Genomic DNA, 26,461 nt, shown 5'->3' on the forward strand with positions numbered 1-26,461 from the left:
TTAATATTAAAAAAATTTTAATCACGTTTAACTTCCACTGAGACAAAAACTGATAGATATAACCGTACATAAAAATTATGTAGGATGTGTAAGAATTTTTTATTTTTATTTTAAAATTGACATATAATAAAATTGGCTTTGCTGACACACCGTTTGGTGAATTTTAACACTCGTGTATGTTCATGTAAACATCACCACAACCAGAATAAAAAAAAAAAAAACAGTTCTTCTACCCCCAAAACTCCCTTGTGCTAAAAAAAACCAGACCCTTAACTATAGAGAGCAAGCTGATGGTTAGCAGAGGGGAGGTAAGTAAGGGATGGGTGAAATGGGTGGTGGGGATCTCCCTCTGTCCCTCCCCCGGCTCTCTAAAAGTATAAAATATGATAAAATAAAAAACAAATGAGCCTATTAAAAAAAAACAAAACACCTCCCGTGTGTTATCCCTCTGTCATACTCCCCACCCCAGAGGTTGACCCGGAAGCCCTGACAACTACTGATCCGTTCTCTGTCACTGTTGTTACCCCTTTTTGAAAATAGAATCATATAATACGTAACCCTGTGAGGCTTGATTCTTTCAGCATAATGCCTTTGAGATTCATTCAAATTGAGATCCATCAATAGTTCATTCTTTTTTATTGCCAAGTAGTACTGCAGTTTGTTTATCCCTTTACCTGCTGGAGAACATTTGGGTTATTCCTACCTTGGGGCTATTACAAATCAAGCTGCTATGAACATTCATGTACAGGTTTCATGTGAATATTTCTCTAAGGTAAATACCCAGGAATGAGAGGGCAGGATCATATGATGAGTATATGTTTAACTTCAGGAGGAAAAAAAACCCTTTCAACTGTTTTCCCAAGTGGCTATAGAACATGTTACCATGCTGAAGAGCAATATAGAAAAGTTCCAGTTGCTCTGGATTCTTGCTGACAGTTGGTTTTGCCAGTATTTTTTATTTTACTTTAAAATTTTTTTTTATTTTTTATTTTTTTAAAGATTTTATTTATTTATTTGACAGAGAAAGATCACAAGTAGGCAGAGAGGCAGGCAGAGAGAGAGAGGGAAGCAGGCTCCCCGCCGAGCAGAGTCTCCAATGTGGGGCTGGATCCCAGGACCCTGAGATCGAAGGCAGAGGCTTAACCCACTGAGTCGCCCAGGCGCTCTATTTTACTTTTTAAAAAAATTATTTCCTCTCTCTTTTTTAAAAATTTATTTTATTTTATTTTTTGTGTGTTTTATTTATTATTATTATTATTATTATTTTAGAGAGAGACCATGAATGAACATGAGCAGGGGTGGGGCAGAAGAAGAGAGTGAGAGAGAATCTTTTTTTTTTTTTAAAGATTTTATTTATTTATTTGACAGACAGAGATCACAAGTAGGCAGAGAGGCAGGCAGAGAGAGAGAGAGAGGAGGAAGCAGGCTCCCTGCTGAGCAGAGAGCCCGACGTGGGAGTCGATCCCAGGACCCTGGAATCATGACCTGAGCTGAAGGCAGAGGCTTTATCCCACTGAGCCACCCAGGAGCCCCAAGAGTGAGAGAGAATCTTAAGCAGGGTCCATGTCTGGAGCTCCGCCAGGGGCTCAATCTCAGGACGCTGAGGTCATGACCTGGGCTGAAACCAACAATGTGTTGCTGAATGACTGAGCCACCCAGGCACCTGCAGTATTTTTTTATTTTAGCCATTCTAATAAATGTGTAGTTGTAGCTCATCATGGTTTTAATATGTATTTTTCTAATGGCTAATGATGTTGAAAATCTTTTTATGTGCTTATTTCTATTCATATATCCTCTTTGCTGATGGACTTGTTTAAGTCTTTTGGGCATTTTCTAATGGAGTTTTAATTTTCTTACTGAGTTTTGACAGTTCTTTATATATGCTGGATACAAGTCCTTTGTCAGGTATGGGAATTGCAAATATTTCCTCTTGTCTGGAGCTCCTCTTATCATTCTTTTAACAGAATAGAACAAAATATTGTGATTTTTAAAAAAGATTTTATTTATTTGTCAGAGAGAGAGAGAGTGCATAAGCAGGGGGAATGGCAGGCAGAGGGAGAAAGAAGCAGGCTCCCCACTGAGCAAGGAGCCCAGTGCTCCATCCCAGGACCCTGGGATCATGGCCTGAGCCTAAGGCAGACGGTTAATCGACTGAGCCACCCAGGCATCCCAAAACTGTGATTTTCATGAAGTCTAATCTGACCTTTTTTCCCTTTTATGGATCATCCTTTTGGTGTCATGTGAAAAAAACTGCCTAACTCCAGGTCATGAAGCTATTTCTCCTATGTTTTCAGTTAGAAGTTTCATGTTTTATTTTTTATATTTACATCAATTTTTGATTTTTAGTTAATTTTTATGTAAGATGGGAGGTTAAGGTTGAGTTCATTTTTTTTTCAGTACATGGAAATTCAGTTTTTCCAATGTCATTTGTTGAAAAGACTTTGCTTTCTCAGGGCACTTGTTGAGATGAGCTCCGGGTGTTTTTTGGAAGGGATGAATCACTACATTTGACACCTGAAATGAATATTACACTGTATGTTAACTAATTGGAATTTTAATAAAAACTTGGTGAGAATGAAGACTCAATCCTTTTTCAGTTGAATTGTCTTAACACCTTTGTCAACAATCAATTGGTCATACCGGTGTGGTTCTATGTCTGGATGCTGTCCTGCATTGATATGTGTGTGTGTCCCCTCACCAGTACTGCACTGTCTTGATTTCTGCAACTTCATAGTAAGTTCATGAGGCCATGAGGCAGGAACTGATTTCCATCCACTAAGCCATGAGCCACCCTTTCACACAAAGGGAACTAGTAAAATGTCACCCACAAGACCAGAAATATGGCAAGGAAATTCACCATTTATTCAGGAAGATAAGCGGAAAATAGTCACCTCTGAAAAAAAAGAGCGGTGCTTATAATGAACAACTTCAAAATCATCAGAGAAATAGACAGGGATTTCTTTTTTAAGTGATTGATCCAAAAGGAGGGAGGAATGGAGCAGGGAAAAGAAGAAAATATGGTTCAAAGAAAACACAGGGACTCGTTTTTTTTCTGATCACGGTGGAGTAAAAGGAGCTGGGTTTAGCTTTTTGTCTTAAACAACTAAAAATAATGTATAAATTATAGAAAACAATGGTTTTCAGGCATTGGACATCAGGCAGCAAAGGACACTGGCCCTTGAGAGAAAGGAAACAAACAAAGTGAACCCTATGATTACTTCTGCTTACTGTTTGGAGAGTTTTCAGGTCATAGCACAGGCGGGGAGATTCTAAAGAGAGCCTGGCAGTCTCCCTGAATCAAGAACACAGAATGGGAAATTCAAGGAGCACAAGGTTATTAGATTTTCAGCACAGAGTAGTATGTGTGTGTGTGTGTGTGTGTGTGTGTGTGTGTGTGTGTGTATGTGTAAAAGAGAGAGAATGCCACAAGCTCAAGCACTTTGGAAATACGCAGAAGGTTCTCCTTGGGTCTTCAGCTAGTACTGAGCAGCACAGGTGTATAAGGAAACTACCTGAGGCTAGGGAATGCATTGCAAGAAATGAGCATGGAGAAAACATCCTGGAGCTCAAACAGGGCTGGGAGGGGTTCATCTCCCTCATATCCAGAGTGGAGAAACCTTGTAATGCACGGGGTTTTGGGTACAGTGCTCAGAAGAGTAGTGCCTCCGTAGAGAACACTATTAGCCATAAATGACTGTTATGATCTACTGGGAAAAAATTAAAAATAAAATTTCCTGCCAGTCCAGGAAATCCTCTGCTTGAATATAGAAAAGATAGAAAACAGGTTTATTATTGAATAAGCATTAAACCAGACTGTGATACATTACAGACAATCTGCTAATGAGATTGCAAAGCCAGAAATAAATCCCATTCTTATGGATGTAATTTATTCATTACATACATGTTCTTAAAATAAATGGTAAATTGTCCTTATGTAAGAGGACCTGAAAGCACTGTTTGCTATACACCCTTCCATAGTTCATCCGAAGTTCACCTAGTAATTGGAGTAGCCATCTGTGCTGGTTAATTGCCTTTATCTAAAGGAAAAAGAAAACTTCTCTTATTTCTACAACACGCAGGTGCTTACGGCTTAGAGCAAGGTGCTTAGGCTAAAATCCCAGGATGACAGAGAAATATGGGGGCGCTATCTTCCTTGATGTGTACATTTCAAAGAGATGGCTCCCAGTCCCTTAAGAAAAACAGTTCTGGGTTCCAAGGCTGGCAAGAGGCTTATTCCGTCCTCAAAAAGATTTACATGCATATCAAAGGGACAGAGGAAGGATTCACCAACACCACATTTCTCAGGAAATACTCTAAGAAAAAGTAGGGAGAAAAGTGCTCTTTCCTTTTTGGCAACAGGGGAAGTTCCATTTTATTTTTATTTACCCTTCCAGATTTTACCTTACAAATGTTAAAAGCAAGACTCGAAAGGGTCAGACTCTTGCCAAATAACTTGCCTGCCTCCCAGAAAAAGCTAAAAATTATTCAAAGAAATACAGAAAAGTTCAGTACCAAACAACATGAAACTCACAATTTTGGCACCCAATAAAAATTTACCAGGTATACAAAGAAGCAGGAAAATATGACTTATAATAAGAAAACTATAATCAACAGTAATAGACCCCAAAATGACACAGATGATAAAATTAGTAGACAAAGCCATTAAAATAACTGTTAAAACATATTTCATATATGGAAAGCATATAGGAAAGCCTGAGTACATTAAATGGAGAAATGGAAGATATAAGTAAAAATCCACATTGAATTTGCAGAGATGAAAATATATGTTTATAATATGAAAGCAACAATGTGACTCAAAAAGAAACACACAGAAGAAAAATCTGAAAATAAATGAACAGGACATTAGTGGCCATGGGACAACTGCAAGCAACCTAATACAGTTACGATTCTCAGGAGAGGAGAGAGAGAAGGGCAAAGAAAAACTATTAGGAGAAATAATGGCTAAAATGATCCCAAATATGATAAATCCTTAAGCTCACAAATCCAAGAAACAACAGACTCCAAGCACAAGAAACCCAAAGAAAACTACAGTAAGGCACACCAACGTCAAGTTGCTCAAAAAAATACTGATAAAGAAAAAGAAAATTCCTAAAAGGAACCAGAAAAAAAGACACATTATGTGCAGAGGAACAAAAATAAAAATGATTCATATTTTTCACCAGAAACCAGATAAAGGCAGAAAACAGTGATGCAACATTTTTAAAGAGCCAGAAAAAAAAAAAAACCCAAAACCCTCAACCTAGAGTTGTATGCCTACCCAGCAGTCATATTTTCAAAAAGAAGGACAGATAAAGACCTTTGCAGACACACAGAAGTGGAAATAATCCTTCACCAGCAGCAGTACTACAAAAAAATGCTAAAGGATGTTTTTCAGGGACGCCTGGGTAGCTCAGTCATTAAGCGTCTGCCTTTGGCTCGGGTCATGGTCCCAGGGTCCTGGGATCAAGCCCACATCGGGCTCCCTGCTCCTCGGGAAACCTGCTTCTCCCTCTCCCACTCCCCCTGCTTGTGTTCCCTCTCGCGCTGTCTCTCTCTCTGTCAAATGAATAGATAAAAATCTTAAAAAAATAAAAAATAAAAATAAATAAAAGGATGTCTTTCAGGAAGAAAGAAAATACCAGGTGGAAACCTGGATCTGCAAAAAGAAATTAAGAGGTTGAGGGGCTCCTGGGTGGTTCAGTCAGTTAAGCGTCTGCCTTCAGGTCTGGTCATGATCCCAGGGTCCTGAGATTGAGTCTCTCATTGGGCTCCCTGCTCAGTGAGGAGCCTGCTTCTCTCTGCCTGCTGCTCCCTCTGCTTGTGCTCTCTCTGACAAAAGAATAAATAAAATCTTAAAAAAATAATAAAAAAAGAAAGGCCTCAAGTAAATAACCTAAGCTTCCATTTTAAGAAACTAGAAAAAGAGAAACAAATCAAACACATTAAACAGAAGAATAGAAATAATAAATATTAGGGAGGAAATCACTTATTATAAAATAAAAAAAATAAGAAAAAAAATCAATGAAACCAAAAGCAGGCTCTTTCAAAAAAATTAGTATAATTAATAAGCCTCCATTCAGGGGTTCCTGGGTGGCTCAGTCGGTTAAGCATCTGCCTTCAGCTCAGGTCATGATCCCAGGGTCCTGGGGTCAAACCTGCATCGGGCTCCCTGCTTAGTGGGGAGACTGCCTTTTCCTCTACCTGCCACTCCCCATGCTTGTGCTCTCTCTCTCTGTCTCTGACAAATAAATAAATAAAAATCTTTAAAAAATGTTAATGAGGGAATATTATGAACAACTTGATGCCAATAAATCCAGCCACATAGATAAAATGGACAAATAATATGAAAGATACAAACTACCAAAGTCCCTGCTAGAAGAAATAGTCTAAACTGACCCATAACTAATAAAGAAACTGAAGTTTTTTTTTTAATTTATTTTTATTTTGACAGACAAAGATCACAAGTAGGCAGAGAGGCAGGCAGAGAGAGAGGAGGAAGCAGGCTCCCTGCTGAGCAGAGAGCCTGATGCAGGGCTTGATCCCAGGACCCTGAGATCATGACCTGAGCTGAAGGCAGAGGCTTTAACTCACTGAGCCACCCAGGTGCCCCGAAACTGAAATTTTGTTGACAAAGTTCTCTACAAAGTAATCTCCTGGCACAGATGGCTTCATTGATAAATTCTACCAAACATTTATGGGAAAAATAATACAAATTCTAAACAAACTCTTCTAGAATACAGAAGAGGGATACTCTCTAACTAATTATATATGACCAACATTACTCTAATGCCCAAATGAGGCAAAACAAAAACAAAAACAAACTATAGACCAATATCCCTTCTGAGAATAGATACAAAAAAAAATCAAATATATCATGAACAAGTAATTCATTTCAAGAATACCAGGAGGGTTTACTTTTTGAAAACCAATCAATATAATTCACAATATTTAAAGATGAATAAAATAACAAACCATATGATCATAGATTCAGAAAGAGTATTTTACAAAATCCAACATCCCTTCATGATAAAAATTCTCAGCAAACAAGCAAAAGAAAGGCACCTCCTCAATCTATTAGAGAATATCCACAGAAACCCTACATGTAACATCATACTTGTGATGAAGAATGCAATACTTTGACCCCAAGACTAGGAACAAGAGAAGAATATCTGCTCTCCACTTAGATTCATTACTCTATTTGGAGTCCTAGCTGTTGCAAGAAAGCAAGACAAAGAAATAAAAGGTATACAGAGTAGAAGCAAAGACGCAAAACTCTCTTTTTAAGTCAGATGACATGATAGTCTACAAAGACAATGCAAAGGAATTCACAAGAGGCTATTAGGACTAACGAGTTTAGCAATGTTTAGATCAATATACAAAATAGATCAATATACAAAAATCACTTGCATTTCTAATTATTATCTACAATATCAATACTAACATCAATCAGGAATTGAATTTAAAAATCTATACTATTAACTATGGCACAAAATACTTAGAGATAGAAATCTTACAAAGTATGGACCAGTTCTGTGCATTGAGAACGAGAAAACATCAGTGAAAGAAACTACAAAATACCTGAATAAATTGAAAGGTATATCGAGATCATGGATATGAAGTCTCAATATTGTTAATTGTCTATTGTCTCCAAATGGAACTAATGATTCAATGTAATCTCAACCAAAATCCTATCAGAATCTTTTTAGAAACTGACAAGCTGGTTCTAAAACTCACATTAATTTCCAGAACTCCAAATAGTCACATACTTTTTTTTTTTTAAAGGAAAATGCAACTGATTGATTGTGGGGTTGGATCTTAACTTTATTTAAAATTTTATATTTTGGGGATGCCTGGGTGGCTCAGTTTGTTGAGCAGCTGCTTTCGGCTCGGGTCGTGATCCCGGGGTCCTGGGATCGAGTCCCACATCTGGCTCCTGACTCGGCAGAGAGCCTGCTTCTCCCTCCCACTCTGCCTGCTGCTCTCCCTGCTTGTACTCTCCCTCTCTGTTAAATGAATAAATAAAACCTTAAAAACAATTCTTTAAAAAAAAAAAAATTTTATATTTTGTTCAATAGGGATTTTTTAAAAAAAGGTTTTATTTATTTATTTGACAGAGAGAGACACAGTGAGAGAGGGAACACAAGCAGGGGAAGAGGGAGAGGGAGAAGCAGGCTTCCTGCGGAGCAGGGAGTCTGATGTGGGGCTGGATCCCAGGACCCTGGGATCATAACCTGAGCTGAAGGCAGACGCTTAATGACTGAGCTACCCACGCGCCCCATCAATAGAGAATTTTTACATTAATTCTGATTTTAAAAAATACTATATTAAACTATTATCTTATTATTGAGGTTTTGGTTTCTGTATAAATCTTCTAAATCTTTTTCCAGCTTGATTGAAATATAATTGATATATAACACTGTGAAAGTTTAAGGTTTACAAGGTAATGATTTGATGCACACAATTTTGGAAAAGGAAAATGAAGTTAGAATATTTATGATGAGTGACTTTAAGACTTACTATAAAGATACAGTAATCAAGACGGTATGGTATTGGCATGAATATAGGTAAATAGATCAATGGAACAGATTAGAGTCCAAAAATAGGCCCACAGAAATGATTTCTGACAAAAATGGAAAGGCAATTCATTAGAGAAAGGACAGTATTTTCAATAAATAGTGTTCAAATAATTAGATCTCCAAATGCAAAAAAAAAAAAAAGCTTTGATGCTTGCCTCTTTCCATTTATAAAAACTAACTCAAAATCTCCAGATGGTCATACACCTAAATGAAAAACCTAAAGCTTTAGAAAAACCTAAAAAACCCCAGAAGATATAAAACTTCTCTAAGAAAACATTGTAGAAAAAATGTTTTAACCTTGAGTTTGGCACATATTTCTCATATATAACACCGAAAGCATGGTTCACAGAGGAATAAATTGGACTCCATTAAATTTAAAGCTGTTCTTTAAATTTAGGAAATTTAAAGGAAATTTAAATTAGGAAATTTAGGAAAGTGAAATGTTAGGAAAGTGAACAGTCAAACCTCAAACGGGAGGGGCACCTGGGTGGCTCAGTGGGTTAAAGCCTCTGCCTTCGGCTCAGGTCATGATCCCAGAGTCCTGGGATGGAGCCCTCCATCGGCCTCTCTGCTTGGCAGGGAGCCTGCTTCCTCCTCTCTCTCTCTGCCTGCCTCTCTGCCTACTTGTGATCTCTGTCAAATAAATAAATAAAATCTTTAAAAAACAAAAAAACAAACAAAACAAAACAAAACAAAAAACCTCAGACGGGAATAAAATATTTGCAAGTCCACACTTAACAAAGGACTTGTATCCAAAATATATAAAGAACTTTCAAAGCTGAATAGACCAGTAACCATTAAATAAATCAAATTGATAGTTTAAAAAAAAAAACACCAAAAAACACAGCTCCCCTTAGAGAAAGTCACAAGACCAAAATGACTTTACCATAGTTTTTTTTTTTTTTTTTAAACTAGCCTTCAAAAACATAACTTCAACTCTGGTGGTGAATAAGAAAAACGTATCTATTTTTTGAGCCTAGAATAATTCCTTTTTAAAGAGATTTGAGAGTGTGAGCAAGCCAGAGAGACTCTGAAACAGGCTCCAGGCCCAGCTCAGAGCCCACCTGGGGCTCCACGTGGGGCTCAGTCTAAGGACCCTGAATTCATGACTTGAGCTGAAATCAAGAGTTGGCTGTTTAACAGACTGAGACACCCAGGCGTCCCATGAGCCTAGAATAATCTTGATACCCAAACCTGACCACGACAGTGCATAAAAAATTTTTTATAGGCTAATCTTGATTTCAAGCATAAATAAAAACTCCTAGGTAAAATACAAATGGTTTTATTTCCTTACATACATTAAAAAAATATGAGCAAGTAGGGGTGCTTGGGTGGCTCAGTTGGCAAGTGTCTGCCTTTGGCTCAGGTCATGATCCCAGGGTCCTAGGAACAAGCCTTGGGCTCCCTGCTCAGCGGGAAGTCTGTTTCTCCTGCTTCTACTCCCCCTGCTTGGGTTCCCTCTCTCACTGTGTCTCTCTTTGTCAAATAAATAAATAAAATCTTAAAAAATATATGAGCAAGTAGGGTTTATCCCATTATTTCAAGAGTAAGCTTAATGAAAGAATCTGTTAATGTAATTCACCACATTAATAGATAAAAAGGAGAAAAACCATATGATCATCTTAGTTGTAGGAAAAGAAATCAGTAAAATTAAACACCCATTCATAATTTAAAAACAAACAACAAGATGCAACGATACAGAGGTGAAAAAGGGTATCTACCTTAAATTTACAAAAGTAGGCATTACCTAGTGTCATGGTCACCCAACATTATACTGCAGGTTCTAACAAATGCACTAAGATAATAAAAAGAAAGAAAACAGGAAGATTGGAAAAGGAGGTAAAAGTAATTCACAGACGACATGGCTGTCTATGTAAAAAATCTACAAGAATCTATAAATGAACTATTAGAATAAGAAGTCAACAAGGTTGCTAGGTACAAGAGTTTCCTGTAAATGTCAATAGCGTTCCTACAGTAGCAACTAGCAGTTAAAATATAATTGTAGGGGCGCCTGGGTGGCTCAGTAGGTTGAGCCACTGCCTTAGGCTCAGCTCATGATGCCAGGGTCCTGGGATTGAGCCCCACATTGGGCTCCTTGCTCAGCAGGGGGGTCTGCTTCTCCCCCTCCCTCTGTCTGCTGCTCCCCCTGCTTGTGTTCTTTCTCCCTCTGTCAAATAAATAAACAAAATCTTTAGAAAAAAATGCAATTGTAAAGGAAGATCTCATTTGCAATGGAAAAAACCTATAGGAATAAATCCCAAACCGTTATTTTACTCAAAGTAATATATATGATTTCAAATTTATTTCTATCTAATTATCTATACTTTTATGTCCACTTAATCAAAATTTTTAGTACCTACTATGTGCCAGGCACTGTCGTTAGGACCAGAGATGTAGAGGTGAATGTAGTTTTGTAGCTTCCATGAAACTTACATCCTAGCAGGAGTGAGTGATAATAAATAAGGTGAGTAAACTTTATAGCCTTGGAAAAAGTGCTTGAAGAAAAATAAATCGAGTTAAAGGAATAAATGACAAAGGCGGTGGTATTTTAGAAGGAGTGATAGAAGGGAAGGAGAAGACATGAGCAGGGACCCAGGTGAAGTGGGAAGCTTGCCAAGGCACTGGGGTGAGTAGGGGAGGGAGAACTTTCCAGGCAGAGGGAGTGGCAAGAGCAAAGGCTCCAAGCTGGGAACAGCATGGCAGGTCTAAAAGTGCAACACAGGGTGCCTGGGTGGCTCAGTCACTGGGCCTCTGCCTTCTGCTCAGGTCATGATCCCAGGGTTCTGGGATGGAGCCCCGCATCGGGCTCCTGGCTCGGTGGAGAGCATGCTTCTCCCTCTGCCTGCTGCTCCCCCTGCTTGTACTTGTTCACTCTCTCTCTCTGTCAAATAAATAAATAAAATCTTTTAAAAAAATAAAAGAGCAACACAAATTGAGTGTGTTTAGAGGAGAATTATGGAAGGAATAGGTCATAGAGCCTTTCTTTTTAAAAGTTATTTTAAAAATTCAAGTATAATTAACATATAGTGTTATATTAGTTTCAGGTGTACAGTAATGATTCGACACTTCTATACAGGACTCAGTGCTCATCAAGGTAAGTTCACTCTTCATCCCCATCCCCTATTTCACCCATCCCCCACCCACCTCCCCTTTGGTAGCCACATTTGTTTTCTGCAGTTAAAAGGCTGGTTTTGTTTGCTTGTCTCTTTTTCCTTTGTTCATTTGTTTTGTTTCTTAGCTTGCACCTATGAGTGAAATCATATGCTTTTGACTTTCCATGGAGCTTTCCTTGTAAGCCATGGTAAGGAGTACATATTTTTATTTGAGCGAGAGGGGTAAGCCATTAAAGGGTTTGGAACACAGCAGTAGCTCAATTTGGTTTGTGTTATGAAAGGATCACTTTGACTTCTGTGTTGTGAATAGCATATAAGGTGGCAAGGGTAGAATCAGGGAGGCTAGTATGGAGAATATTACGGTAATCTGAGTTGGAAATCATAGTGTTTAAGAACAGCAAGGTAGTGGTGGAGGAGATGAGAAGGGGGTAGGATTCTGGGTATATTTTGGAAAGCAAGCCAAAAGGATTTGCTCATAGATTGGATGTGGGGTGTGAGAATAACAAACAAACAAAAGAGAATCGGGGATAGAATTCGGGTTACAGTTATGGCCAAGGTATTTTGGCTTGAGTAACTGGAAGGGAGTTCCCCATCAACCGAGATGGGGCATGTTGGGGATAGAACAAATGTTCAAGGAAAATTCCTTGAAAAATCAGGGGTGCAGTGTTGAACATCCTAAGTTTGAGACATCTGCTAGACATCTGAGTCGAGATGTCAAGAAGGCAGTTAGATGCATGACCTGGAATTTAGGTGAGATACTAGGTTTAGGGAGAAAAGTTTGGAAGTCAGGGTCTATTAATGCTGAATAAAACCATGAGGCTGAATCAACTCACCTGGGGAACGAACACAGAAAAGAGGAATAAGAACCCTTAGGTAGTTGAGCACCCTCTTAACCATTTTGTTCTAGCACAGGTAGGTTTTGAGATCTAAGTGGTGGGCTCTACATTTTTTTCCCATTCACTTTGGGATTTTCTGTTTGTCAGTGTCAACATGTTTCCCTACTTGTGTTGGAAATGCCACTGTGTCCCTTCTGTCTGCCATCTTCAGCCTCTCTTTGCTAGATCAATTAATTTCCTTACCTGCAGTCAGTTGTCAGCCCAGTCCCAGTTCCTGAAACATTTCATACTGGAAGCCCAAAGGGTTTCAGAAATATCAAGATCTTAAAAAAAAATTGCAAGATCTTCCTCAGTGGGCCTTAGGACTGAGGGACTTCCCTGTTGGCTGGGAATAAAATGCCTTTCTCTGGGATGCTAATCTCCATTAGTAGGAGTGAAGGCCAAGGCCTGAACGCTTACCCATTTCTCCCTCTGAACACTCACACACTGGCCACCACTTACTGTCTTAATAGTACCAGAACCTAGTTCTTTACGCCCTTCAACCTTGTTTATGTCAGTCATCACGAGACCCTAGGACTCCTGGGTAACCCTCTACTCATCTCATGTTCTAATCCCATACAACTTTGTGTATTTACCTAACATATCCCCACCTCTTAGCCCCCTCCAGATCCTGAAATCCCCCTACTGTGCCTTCTGGAACCATAGTCCTGCTTTGCTCAGGACCATTCCAGTTTATCCATGGTATACCCTTGGCCTGACCAATTTTAACATGTGGCATTCTCAAATGTCCCGGATCAGATAATAAATTATACAGTCAAAATAGTTAGCAAAGTTTCCTCTAGTCTTTCGCTGTTTACCAAATGCTTCGCTCACCTTCTTGATCTGACTGAAATCTGGATCTACCCAAGGACCTTATAGCCCAATCCCACAGCTTGTGGTCCCTCACAGCCACTTCCAAAATCATTCTCCCTTTCTTCTAATTGAAAATCCCCATCTTTGAATTCCCTGTCACAGAATATATTATTTATATGATATAATATGTAATATATATATGACTATATTTTTGTATCCTACCTTGGGGTAGTTCCCTATAGACCCTTAGGTGCCACTCCAATTTCTCAAAGATTTTTGCTTCTGTCTCACTGTCACTTTCTCCAGTGAATCCTGTTCTAATTCTTTGTGCTTTCAATATCTCAAAAACTGATCCTCCCAACAGCCCAGGCTCCAATTTCTTGAAATCCACTCTTCCAGTTTTGTCTTCTACCTAATCACAGTCATTTGCCTCCATCATGTTATTACCAATAATTTCTACTCCTCTCCTCTATCCCCGGAGCTGAACATGGTTGGAGAAAAACACAAAATGACATTTTCTCTTTAAATTCAAGACCACGAACCTGAAGTGGGCACTTAATGTTGCCAGGAAATCACATAATATTATCCTGGTCCATTTGCTCTCCCGGTTTCCTAGACAACTATTTCATATCTTCTCGTCTCCCTTCAAACCTCTAACACCTCCACACCCGTCCTCACTCTCAGCTCCTGACCTTGCTTCTGATTTCACTGAGCAAGCAGAGACAATTAGAAGACAAAGCCCACGAATTTCCACTGCTGCGTCTACCCACCTGCCTAAATCTATGGGTATATTCTACCCTTTTCTCCTGTGACTGTGGATGAACTGTTCTGCTCCCAGCTGAGCCACCCCTCCACTTTTTGCTTGACCCCATCCTCTTCTGGCGGTTCTCTCCTCTGTTCCCCCCCTCCCCCTCCACATGTTCTTTTCCATCAGCTTCACCATGCTATTAGTACTCCCACTAAAAGATTTAAAATGTCTTCTTTTGAGCCACTTTCTCTTGCTCACAATTGACCCTATGTCTCTCTTCTCCTTTATAGCAAGCTCCTCACTAGAATTATCTATACTTGATGTCTACAGTTCCTCTCCTGCCTCTTTATTTTATTTTTTAAAATATTTTATTTCTTTATTTGAGACAGAGAGAGAGAGAGAGCACAAGTAGGGCAAAGAGTAGGCAGAGGGAGAAGGAGAAGCAGGTTACCCACTGAGCAGAGAGCCCAGTGCCGGCCTCAATCCCAGGACCCTGGGATCATGACCTGAACCGAAGGCAGCCCCTTAACCAACTCAGGCACTCAGGATCCCCTCCCCTCTCTTTATTTTAAAGATTTTTTAAAAAGATTTTATTTATTTATTTGACAGACAGAGATCACAAGTAGACAGAGAGGCAGGCAGAGAGAGAGAGGGAAGCAGGGTCCCTGTTGAGCAGAGAGCCTGATGTGGGACTGGATCCCAGGATCCTGAGACCATGACCTGAGCCGAAGGCAGCGGCTTAACCCACTGAGCCACCCAGGCACCCCTATTTTAAAGATTTTATTTATTCATTTCAGAGAGAGAGAGAGAGAGAGAGAGAGAGAGAGAGAAACACAAGTGGGGAAGAGGGGCAGAAGGAGAGAGAGAAACAGACTCCCCACTGAGCAGAGAGCCTGAGGCGGGGCTCCATCCCAGGACCTTGAGATCATGACCTTAGCCAAAGGCAGACAACTAACTGAGCCACTCAGGTGCCCCTCCCCTTCTTTTAAAGTATTTTTATTTTGAAATAATTATAGATTCACAGGAAGTTGTAAAATACTAGAGAGGTCCTTTGTAAACTTCGCCCAGATTCTCCCATGAGTCATATCTTACAAACCATAGTAGAATATCTAATCCAGGAAACTGACATTGGGACAAAGTATGTGAATAGTTCTATGACATTTTATCACATGTGTAGATTTGTGCAACCGCTGCAACCAGGATACAGAACAGTTCCATCACCATGAAGATCTCTTTGCTACCACTCCTTTGTTATCACACCCACTCCCCTCCCTCCACCATCCTTAGGTCCTGGCGACCAGTAATCTGTTCTCCATCTCTATATTAATTTTTTTTCATTTTGAGAAAGTTAAGTAAACGGAATTCTATAGTATGTGACCTTCTGAGATTGCCTTTTCACATTCACCATAATGTCCTTGAGATCCATTTAAGTTATTGCGTGTATGATCCATTTTCCCCCTTCCCTCCTCTTTCCATGTGTGTTACACAAAAAGGGGGTCGTGGGGCGCCTGTTGGCTCAGTAGGTTAAGCGTCTGTATTCGGCTCAGGTCATGATCCCAGAGTGTTGGGATCAAGTCCCCCGTGGGGCTCCCTGCTCAGCAGCGAGCCTGCTTCTCCCTCTGCCACTCTTTCTCTCTCTCTGACAAATAAACAAATAAAATCTTTTTTTAAAAAGGGCGTGGGGGTGTGGGTGGGAAGTAGCACACGGAGGTAGCAGTGGCAGCATCCATGGGCTCAGGATGAAGTGGGCTGTGATGACTTGGGTCTCCATCAGGGGGTCTTGTTGCTGATCTTTTGTCCAGCTCGAAGTGCTCCATGGTAGAGAGGTAAAGGTTGCAGCCCGGGTGAGGCTGGTCTGCAAGGAGCTCTGTGGGATGTCGTCGTCCACACGCTGCAGCCAGCAGCAGCAGGTCTTGTCCTGCATGGGCAGCGAGAGCCAGATGCCACCATCCAGTGTGAAGAACCACGCGGCGTGCCCTCTCCCTCACACCACTCACTTTTTGCTGGGCCCCACAGTGGACCCCCCTTCTGCCGGGGATCCTCCAGAACCGGGATCCTGCCGCCTTGGAATTCTGCCCCATGCAGCAGGCACATGGCCCCAAACTGTCCTTGGCTTCCGACAGGTACATGTACACCATGAAGTTACTGTCTCAAGCAGACACGCTGAAGCCCAGCTGGGTGTTGTCCACCAGGAAGTCCATGCTGACCACCTCCAGAGGCCTGGGGTTCCGGGACTGGAGGTTCGCCATCTTGCTGTCTTCTCCGTAGTGTAGCCGGGAGGTGCTCCGCATGACGCGAAGCGGGGTGAAGAGCTTCACGCTGATGCTCTGGTGGAAGGATCTCGGGATTTCAATGAAGCCCGTGTCTCTCCTGGCCAAGGACGCACACCAGGGGCCAGTGACAATGACACTGAGCAACGGGGCCCCGTCTGTTCCTTCTCATACAGGACCTTGAGCTTGTTCTAGGTCACATGGTAAGCGTATGTTTAGTTTTTTCAGAAACTGCTAAACTATTTTCCACAGCAGCTGGACCATTTTGCTTCCCACCAGAAATGTCTGAAACAGGGCTTCTGCGTATCCTTGCCAGCATTTAGCATTATTGCTGTTTACTTAGTCTGGCAGTCCCAGTAGGTATGCAGCGATCCTTCATCTAAGTCCTAATATGCATTTCCCTGAGGGCTGGTGTTGTCGACCATCTTTTCATTTGTTTATTTACCCTCTGCATATCCTTTTCAGTCAAACGCTTCTTCCTGTCTTTTGCTCCTTTTCTAATTGGCTTGTTTGTTTTCTTTTACTGTTCAATTTTGAATGTTCTTTATATAGTCCATTCTTTTAGCCCTTGAAAAGTGCTGTGCCACTTTCTTCAGGCCTCCACGGTTTCTGCTGAGAAATATGCCAATGGTTTTGTCAGCCTAAGTAAGGTGTCCTTTCTCACTTGGTGCTTTCAAGATTTTTACTTTGTCTTTACTTTTCAAAAGTTTGATTACCATGTGTCTTGGCATGGATTTGTTTGGGTTTATTTTGTTTGTGATTTGCTCAGCTACTGAACCTGTAGGTTGATGTCTTTCCCCAAATTGGGGAAATTTTTAGTTATTGTAGCTTTCCGTCCTTAAATTTCCATTTGGTTCTCCTTAATATCATCTGTTTTTTGGTTGAGACTTCCTACTTTTTCATTGATTTAAAATCTGTTCTGGAACCACTCTTTGAAGCATTTTTATGTTGAATGCTTTAGAAATCCTTGTAATATAATTCCAACATCAGCGTCACGTAGATCTTGGTGTCTGTTTACCGATTTTTATTAGTAAGATTTTCCGGTTTTTTGTTATGACAAGTGATTTTTATTTGTATCCTGGAAGTTTTGGTTGTTATGTTATGAGACTTTTGATCTTTTATTTAAAAAGATATTCTTGGGGCGCCTGGGTGGCTCAGTGGGTTAAAGCCTCTGCCTTCAGCTCAGGTCATGATCCTGGGGTCCTGGGATCGAGCCCCGCATCATCGGGCTCTCTGCTCAGCAGGGAGCCTGCTTCCCTTCCTCTCTCTCTCTGCCTGCCTCTGCCTACTTGTGATCTCTGTCTGTCATATAAATAAATAAAATCTTAAAAAAAATATTTTCTTTATGTATTTGAGAGCAAGGGCGAGAGAGAAAGCATGGGCGCGCTTGCACACGTGCAAGCAAGACAGGGCAGGGCAGAGGGAGAAGGGAATTCCTCGGTGAGCCTGGAGCTCAACCTGGGGCTTGATCCCAGGACCTCAAGATTATGACCTGAGCTGAAGTCAGATACTTAACCCACTGAACCACCTAGGTGCCCTGAGACTTTTGATCTTATTTAAATCTTCTGTTTAGCTGATCTCCCCTGATACCCTGTCAGGAAGGGAGTGCCACATTGTTACAGCTAGTTGGATGTAGAAGACAATATTTCCTACCTTGTTTTCACCATAGTCAGGAGAGGCACCTGGTTACTATTGGGAATAGGTGAGAATTGAAGCTCCCCACTGGGCCTCCATTGACACCACTCAAGCACTGTGTCATTCATCAGGCTCCAAGGTCCCTAGTCAGTTTTCTTTCTGTTTCTCTTTCAAAACCTTTTTCACTTTGTTTTATATATACCATCCAGGGGTTTTACTTAGTTGGAAGAGGAGGGCTAGGTGTGTTTGCTTCATCTTATGAACTGAAATGTCTCCTTTTCCATTTTCTCCTAAACCCATTCTTACCCAACGTCTATCTTTCATGGCACTACCAAAATTGGTCTTGTCAAAGTCACCAGTAATTTTCACATTGCCAAATCCAATGTTGTCTTTATTTTTACTTGACCCGTCAGCTATATTAAACTCGGTTGATCTCTCTCTCTTTTTTAAGATTTTATTTATTTATTTGAGAGAGAGAGAGAGAGAGCACAGGCAGGGGGATCAGCAGAGGGAGAGGGAGAAGTAGACTCCCTGCTGAGCAGGGAGCCCACCGCGGGGCTCCATCCCAGGCCCCTGGGACCATGACCCGAGCCAAAGGCAGATGCTTAACTGACTGAGCCACCCAGGCGCCCCTAAACTTGGTTGATCTTTCTTCCTAAAACACTTTTTTCACTGGTGCCTGGGTGGTTCTGTTGGTTAAGCAGTCCACGCTTGATTTCGGCTCAGGTCAAGGTCTCAGAGTCCTGGGATCGCGTCCTGCATCTGGTACCCCCGCTCAGTGGGGGGTCTGCTCCCTCTCCTGCTACCCCTTCACCCCCTCTCTCTGTCTCAAATAAATAAAGAAATCTTAAAAAAACACAACACTTTCTTCACTTGTTTCCAGGACACCAAACCACTCAGGATTTTCTTCTATCGCATGGCTTTTCTTTCTTAGTTTTCTTTTCAGTTCCTTCTTGGCTTCCTGATTACTTCCTGTAGAAGTATTCCAGGGTTCCGTCTTGTCCTAGTCTCTCCTGTGTCTCTTTCTCCCTTGGTCATCTGATCCGATTTCATGGCTTTAAACGCCATCTACTGTCAGCCTTCAAATTTGTATCTTTGGTGCAAAACTTGGCCCTAAACTACTATATACAACTTGTATATCCAGCTGCCTATTTAATATCTCCACTTGGGCATATAACACATAATTCAAAATGTGAAATGTAAAAAACAAAACTTCTGATCTCCACTTTCCCCAGAGTTGCTTGTCCTTCATTATTCCTGGTTGCTCAGGCCACAAACCTTGGGCTCATTCTTGACATCCCTCTTTCTCTAACACCTCACATCTAATCCATCAGCAAATCCTGATGATGCTACCTTGAAAGTAAATACACAGTCTGACCAGTTCTGATCATCCTCACTGCTATCTCTTTGGTCCAGGCCACCATTATCTCTTGTCCGGGCTGCTGAAAGAACCTCCTAACTTGTGGTTCTCCCTCTCACTGAACACAGTAACCACGGCAATCCTTTTAAGAGAGAAGTCAATCAAATCACCCCTTTTTTGAACCCTTCCCATGACTCCCAAGCCGAGGCTCAAGCAAGAGTAAAATCAAAGTCCTGTTCAGCCTCTATGATCCATCCCACCGTGAGTTCTCTGACCTCATCACCGACCAATCTATTTCTCCCATCACACTATCCTCCTCACTATTCCCAGTCACACGAGGCATCCTCCCTTCTAAGAGCCTTCACACTTGCTTTTCCTCTGCCTGCAGTACCCTTTCTCTATGTTCCCGCATGAACTATTCTCATGCTTGCTAGAGGTTCTTTTTCAAGTGTCGACTTCTCTCAAAGCCTTCTCTGACTCCTCTATTTTAAATTGTAACCCACCCTCCAGATCTCTCCATACCCCTTTGCAGATTCTTTTTTACCTTACCTCCGACATATACTATATAATATTCTTATTTATCTTGTTCACCCTCTGTCTTCACTGCCCTCCAAAGAGTATAAGCTCAGTGAGGGCATGGACTTCGTTGTTGTTGTTCACTGCTGCATTTTCTGTATCTGGAACAGTATGGCACATGGTAAGTCCCAGTGTATAACAAATGAATATGTAGTCTGACTTTGGTTGCAGTGTCCCAGTTCTTTTTTTTTTTAAATTTTTAAAGATTTTATTTATTTATTTGCAGGGAGAGGGAGAGAGATAGAACACAAGCAGGAGGGCGTGGCAGGCAGAGAGCCTGATGTAGGACTTGATCCCAGGACCCTGGGATCATGACCTGAGCCGAAGGCAGATGCTTAACTGACTGAGCCACCCAAGCATCCCTGTAGTGTCCCAGTTCTAATTGTTGCTTCATTTTTCACGGACTTGGAATCTTATAGTTTTATTTTATTTTATTATTATTATTTTACCTCCGTGACATCTTAGAGTCAACTTATCTATTTTGCGACTGTTGTTAGATTCTGAAGGTTGCCAGAATAATAGACCAGTAGTAACAAAAAGTGGAATGCATTCTTGTCATATCTGTATCTACTTTAATAAATCACCATTCTGCATATTCTAAAGCACAGTCAGATAAAGACAAATACCATGTAATTTCACTCGAAAGTGGAAGTTAAGAAAAAAAAACAAATGAACAAACGGAAAAAAGAGAGAAACCCCAAAACAGACTCTTAACTATAGAGAACAAAGAGGTGGTTCCCAGGGGTGGGGAGATGGGTGAAATAGTGAAGATCGAGAGTACATTTACCTTGATGAGCATTGAGTAATAAATGGAATTTTCGAATCACTATACTGTACACCTGAAACTAATATAACTCTCTGTGTTAACTATACTGGAACTAACATAAACAAATGAAATGACCAACAAAAATATATTAAAAATGAGATAATCAAGCGAAGAGATAATACAGATAGGAAAAATAGAACGTAACTCGAGGTGAGGTTAATACAAAACGCAATTTGTAAGCTTCCATTCACTTTTTTAAAAGGATTTTATTTATTTATTTGACAGAGAGAGGGCCATAGAACACAAGTGGGGGAAACAGTACAAGGAGCGGGAGAAGCATGTTTCCCACCGAGCAAGGAGCCCAATGCGGAGCCTGTTCCCAGGACCCTGGGATCATGACCCGAGCCGAAGGCAGCCGTTTAACCGACTGAGCCACCCAGGACCCCCTTCCGTTCACTTTTGGCTCTGAGCTGTCTAGTAGCCAAGGCAAAAAGGGAAAGAGAACTGGCAAGCAGGATTCACTGATCCCATTCCTAACGGAGAGCAACGCCCTCCTCCGGGGAGCCATGTTCTTTAACCCACCAGTAGATGGCGGACATTTCACATAGATCACAGAGCCAGCCCTTTCACGCAAGCCTGCTATACTGAGCCTGGTGTCAATAACAAAATACATTCTCTGAATTACGGGCCTGGTTATTTGGAGCATTTACTTCTTAGTGCAGTTCCGGGGAGAAGCTATTATTATCCCCACTTTAGAGATATGGAGACTGGCTCAGAGATAAAATCTCTTGCTCAAGCCTGGATTCCACACTGGCTCTTGTTCCAGACTCTGCTTTTTCTATTGCCACGCTGTCAATCTGCTGTCATTTGGAAAGCTAAGGCAGGTTTCCTTTTTTTCTGATTGGTGGAGCTCTTGGGAAGCTGTCTTTGACCCAAGGGCTTTCTTCGTGCCTAAATTCAGGCTCTGACCCTAAGTAGCTGTTTCAGACTAGGCAAATCACTTAATCTACTTGCCTCGGCTTCCTCCTCTGACAAATGGGAGTGCTAACATCTGCTCCACGGAATTCTGAAGGTGGTGTGAGGATAGAAGGGGGAAAGAGAGGTGAAATCGCTCTGCAAAATAGAAAACGCTGTAAGAATGATGAACCGAGCATTTATTTTACTTATTTAAAGACTTTATTTATTTGAAAGAGAGGGAAAAGGAAGAGAGAGGGAGAGAGGGAGAGAGAGAGAGAGAGAGAGAGAACAAACACGTGGGTGAGGCGAAAGGCAGAGGGAGAAGCAGATTCTCCACTGAGCAGGGAGCTGGACATGGGGATCGATCCCAGGACTTAGGGATCATGACCTGAGCCGAAGGCAGATGCTCAACGGACTATGGCACCCCTAAACCCAGCGTTTATCAAGTGCCGACTATGAGCTGGGCACGGTGGCAGTGCTGGAAGGCAGTACTACTCAAAGTGTGGTCTGTAGCCCAGTACCAGTCCACAAACTGTTTATTAGTGGTCTGTGACAAGAAATTGAGAATAAGTGTTTCAAAACCATAATGATTCGACAGAGTAATTCTATGTTGAATATAATCATGAAAACACTGGGCTTGAATTTTGTATGTGTGTATTTTGATTTGATATTGCTAGTATTTGATTTCTATTGTATTTCATCAAAGTATTGGTACATGATGGGTTCAGGAGGAAAATGGTCCTTCCTCACAAATGGTTTGAAAAGTACTGCTTCGATGAATAGAAAGGAAACAGAGGATGTGGGCTGTGTCCTCAGGGAGCACTCATGCTCGTGGGTGAACAGGTGTCACAGTGGTTCTGAGACACCATTGCTGCCATTCCACCTGCTTCAACTCCTTCACGGAACAGTAGGCTACACAGAGCTAGATGTGCCTACAGATTAGAGACCTGTGAGTCCTCAGATCAAACACACTCTCCTATTTGCCGTCTCAGAATACCAGCAGCTTGAATCTAGATAGAATCGGACTTCTCTCAAATAGAGAGCAATCTGATACATGATTTTTAAAAAAAATATTTTATTTGTTTATTTGTATGTGTGTGTGTGTGCGTGAGAGAGAGAGAGAGAGAGAGAGGGAGCAGCAGGCAAAGGGAGAAGCAGGCTCCCTGTTGAGCCAGGAGCCCCACAGGGGGCTCGATCCCAGGATCCTGGGATCATGACCTGAGCCGAAGGCAGACGCTTAACCAACTGAGCCATCCAGGCGTCCCTGATTTTTTAAGAGTAAAATTTTTTAAGAGTAAAATTTCTCATGGAAACCATCTGTGAAAAATTATGCTGGGCCCAATTAGAGAACTGTAAAAACTGGGTTTTTGTATATCATAGACTTTCCAGTATATGCTCACAGGCTAACGGCATCTTTCTGTAGCTGGTACTAAGGCAATAAGCTAACCAACGGTCCTTCAGTCTAAACACTATTTTTTTTTAAAGATTTTTTATTTATTTGTCAGAGAGAGAGGGAGAGAGAGCAAGCACAGGCAGACAGAATGGCAGGCAGAGGCAGAGGGAGAAGCAGGCTCCCGCTAAGCAAGGAGCCCGATGTAGGACTCGATCCCAGGACGCTGGGATCATGACCTGAGCCGAAGGCAGCTGCTTAACCAACTGAGCCACCCAGGCGTCCCTAAACACTATTGTTGATGGGCTATTCAAATGTTTTTCCACATTACTTTTCAGATATATAATTGAATAGGTAATATGATTCCATGGCACAAAATTGAGAAAGTACTCGGCTCCACATCTTGCTTTTTCATAGATCTTTATGTATGAGTACATAAAGAGTTTTCTCATTGGGTAGACATACCAGTATTTATTTGGTCAATCCGCTATTGATGGATCTGGTTGCTTCTCATTTTTTGTTATTTTTTAAAAGATTTTATTTATTTATTTGAGAGAGAGGGAGAGAGCAAGAGAGCACAAGCAGGGGAGAGAGGCAGGCAGAGGGAGAAGCAGGCTTCTAGCCCAGCAGGACTCCATCCAGTACCCTGAGATCATGACCTGAGCCAAAGGTCATGATCCCAGGACCCTGATCATGACCTGAGCCGAAGGTCACTTATCCGAGTGAGCCACCCAGGCCCCCATCATTTTTTGTTAATCAACACAATGCTACAGTGAATAACCAGCCTTGCACACATAACAGTTTAGACCAATGCAAACATAACTGGAGGAGAAATTCCTAGAAATAGAATTTTGGTATGAAAGTCTCATGTATTTGCACTTCTTATAGTTACCGCAAAAATTGTCCTCAATTGACTAGTTGCCCTCCCATCAGCAATTTATGAGAGGACTTCCCCATCCCAGCTTTGTCAACACAGTGCATTGCCAATGTTTTTATACTTTACCAATGATACCTCACTGTAATTTTCATTAGTGTTTCTCCAGTCTTGAAGTTAGTTACCATTATTGACATACAAACCCTGTTAATTTTGATGCTCAGCTGTCCAGATACAGAGCAATTACAAATGATCCCAGATTTGTCAGAATTTTCTAACCTACTGCTTCGATGGAGCCCCCAAACTAGAGGACGTTGTTCATTTCCTTTCATTCTGCCCCATTTTTCCAGAACTATCTAAGGCATTTCTGGGGCACCCCAGATATTTTATTCTAAAACCAGTATCCCTATGGGCTAACATGGTGCCTGGCACAACAGGAAGGGTTCAAACAAACTGTGGAACAAATAAATTAAGAACACCACCACAAACATTCACTCACTACTTCATATGGCTATGTACTTATGTAACTTTTAGTCTGTGTTTGCAATGATGATTTCAAAACTAAAGATAGGGCTGCTTTAGACATGACATTTGATATGCCACAGTGAGCTATTGTTCTGGGGCTTTTGCTTTTGCGAAATTCACTTTCAAGGGCTGCCTTTTATTTTATAGAGAAATTCACTGTTTTGTTCTTTCTTTATAGTTAACTTTTAAGAGCACGTTGTGTTTACTTTTTGCTTTATAAGACCTGACATGGCATTTGACCCAATCTGTTGACCACTATGGGGAGAGGGGTGGGAACATTCTTAAAAATTCCTTCCACGGAGGTGGGAGGAAAGCAGAGGACTCATTTATGTTGATTTAGCTACACTCTTTTGGCCAGATTCCTTTGTGACCACGTACGCTTACTTGTGGGACACCTGGCCAAGGATCTCAGGGGGAAGAGAACACAGAGTGAACAGAATCTATAACTCTTGATTAAATTATTAACTTTGCTTCATTAGCACTACATTCTAACCACTTCACTTGGCAAGGTATTGTTGTATAGGTATTTATTACTCGCCACAGAATTAGCTCCTGGAAGTCTTGTGGAGCCAAAGGCTGAAGGAGAATTCATCATTATTATTATCATCATTAATAGTAATACTAACTGACATTTATTGAGTGTTAATCTTTTTCTATTTTACATCTATTAGTACCTTGTATCCTATTATCCCGTTTTACAAATAAAAACCCTGCAACAGAATGGAATTAGGTAACTTGAACGAGGTGACACAACTATTAAGTGTCTGAGTCTATTTGGTTCTGAGCCCAGGCAGTCTAGGTCCAGAGCCCATTCTCCTAACTGTTTTGTTTTGCAATTCACAAAAGGTGAAATAACCTTTTCCTCCAACCTGTCAGCAGTCAGTGGCGACACCAAGTGGTAATATTTGTGTACTGCAGCCCTCTCCAACTTGACAATCACTCTTTATATTTGCTCACTCTACAAAGGTAGCTTCATGACAAGTCTGCTTCCAACCAGATTGCTATCCTTCAACCTCTCCTTTTCTTGTCTCAGAGGGAAAGGCATCTTTTCCAAGGTTAGCTTCTGTTTTGCATCACATTTCTATCTCCACGTATTTTACTCCATTATTTATCCCTCCCTTTTCTTGCCTCTTCAGTTTCTGTTTCACCAGTGGCTCTTCCTGCTCAACCTACAAATAAGCTCTGGATTTTCCTATCTTGCAATGACAAAACCAAACAAATGAACCTCTCTTTGAACAATCACCCCAGATTCACTTAAAAAAAGAAAGATTTTATTTATTTATTTAAGAGAGAGCAAGAGAGAGAGAAAGCATGAGTGGGGGGAGGTCAGAGGGAGAAGCAGACTCCCAGCTGAGCAGGGTGCCCAACTCGGGACTCAGAACTTGGGACTCGATCCTGCGACTCCAGGATCATGACCTGAGCGAAAGGCAGATGCTCAACTGTCTGAGCCACCCAGGTGTACCCCCCTGCCGCCAGATTAACTTTTTAAAAAAAGGTTTTATTTATTCCTTTGTGAGAGAGAGAGAGAGAGTGAGCACACAAGCAGGCAGAGGGAGAAGCAGGCTTCCCGCCAAGCAGAGAGCCCAATGCGGGACTTGATCCCACAACCCTGGGATCATGACATGAGCCAAAGGCAGCCGCTTAACCAACTGAGCCACCCAGCCACGTTTCTCCCTGACACTTCCCTACCCTAAGCTTCAATCATACAGGACTACTCACACGTCCTCATAGGTGATTTCCTTTGCACAAGTTACTGTCTCCACTTGGATTTACGTTTATCAGAGGACTCAGCATAACCTTCCCTGGATTCTTTCTAGTTACTTATGGGTATCTCCCACACACCCACCCACCCACCTGTTACACTGTGAGTGCCTGAAGGCATGGACTAAATGCTACCAGGTGAGAAGGTAAAAATTAGCTTGGACCAAGAAAACAAAAATCTGGCTATTCATCAGGCTGGAGTAACAGACACAGATAAAGCCA

Source organism: Enhydra lutris, unplaced genomic scaffold (assembly GCF_002288905.1).
Source record: "Enhydra lutris kenyoni isolate GAN:26980312 unplaced genomic scaffold, ASM228890v2 scaffoldscaffold23, whole genome shotgun sequence".
In the NCBI taxonomy this organism is placed as follows: domain Eukaryota; kingdom Metazoa; phylum Chordata; class Mammalia; order Carnivora; family Mustelidae; genus Enhydra; species Enhydra lutris.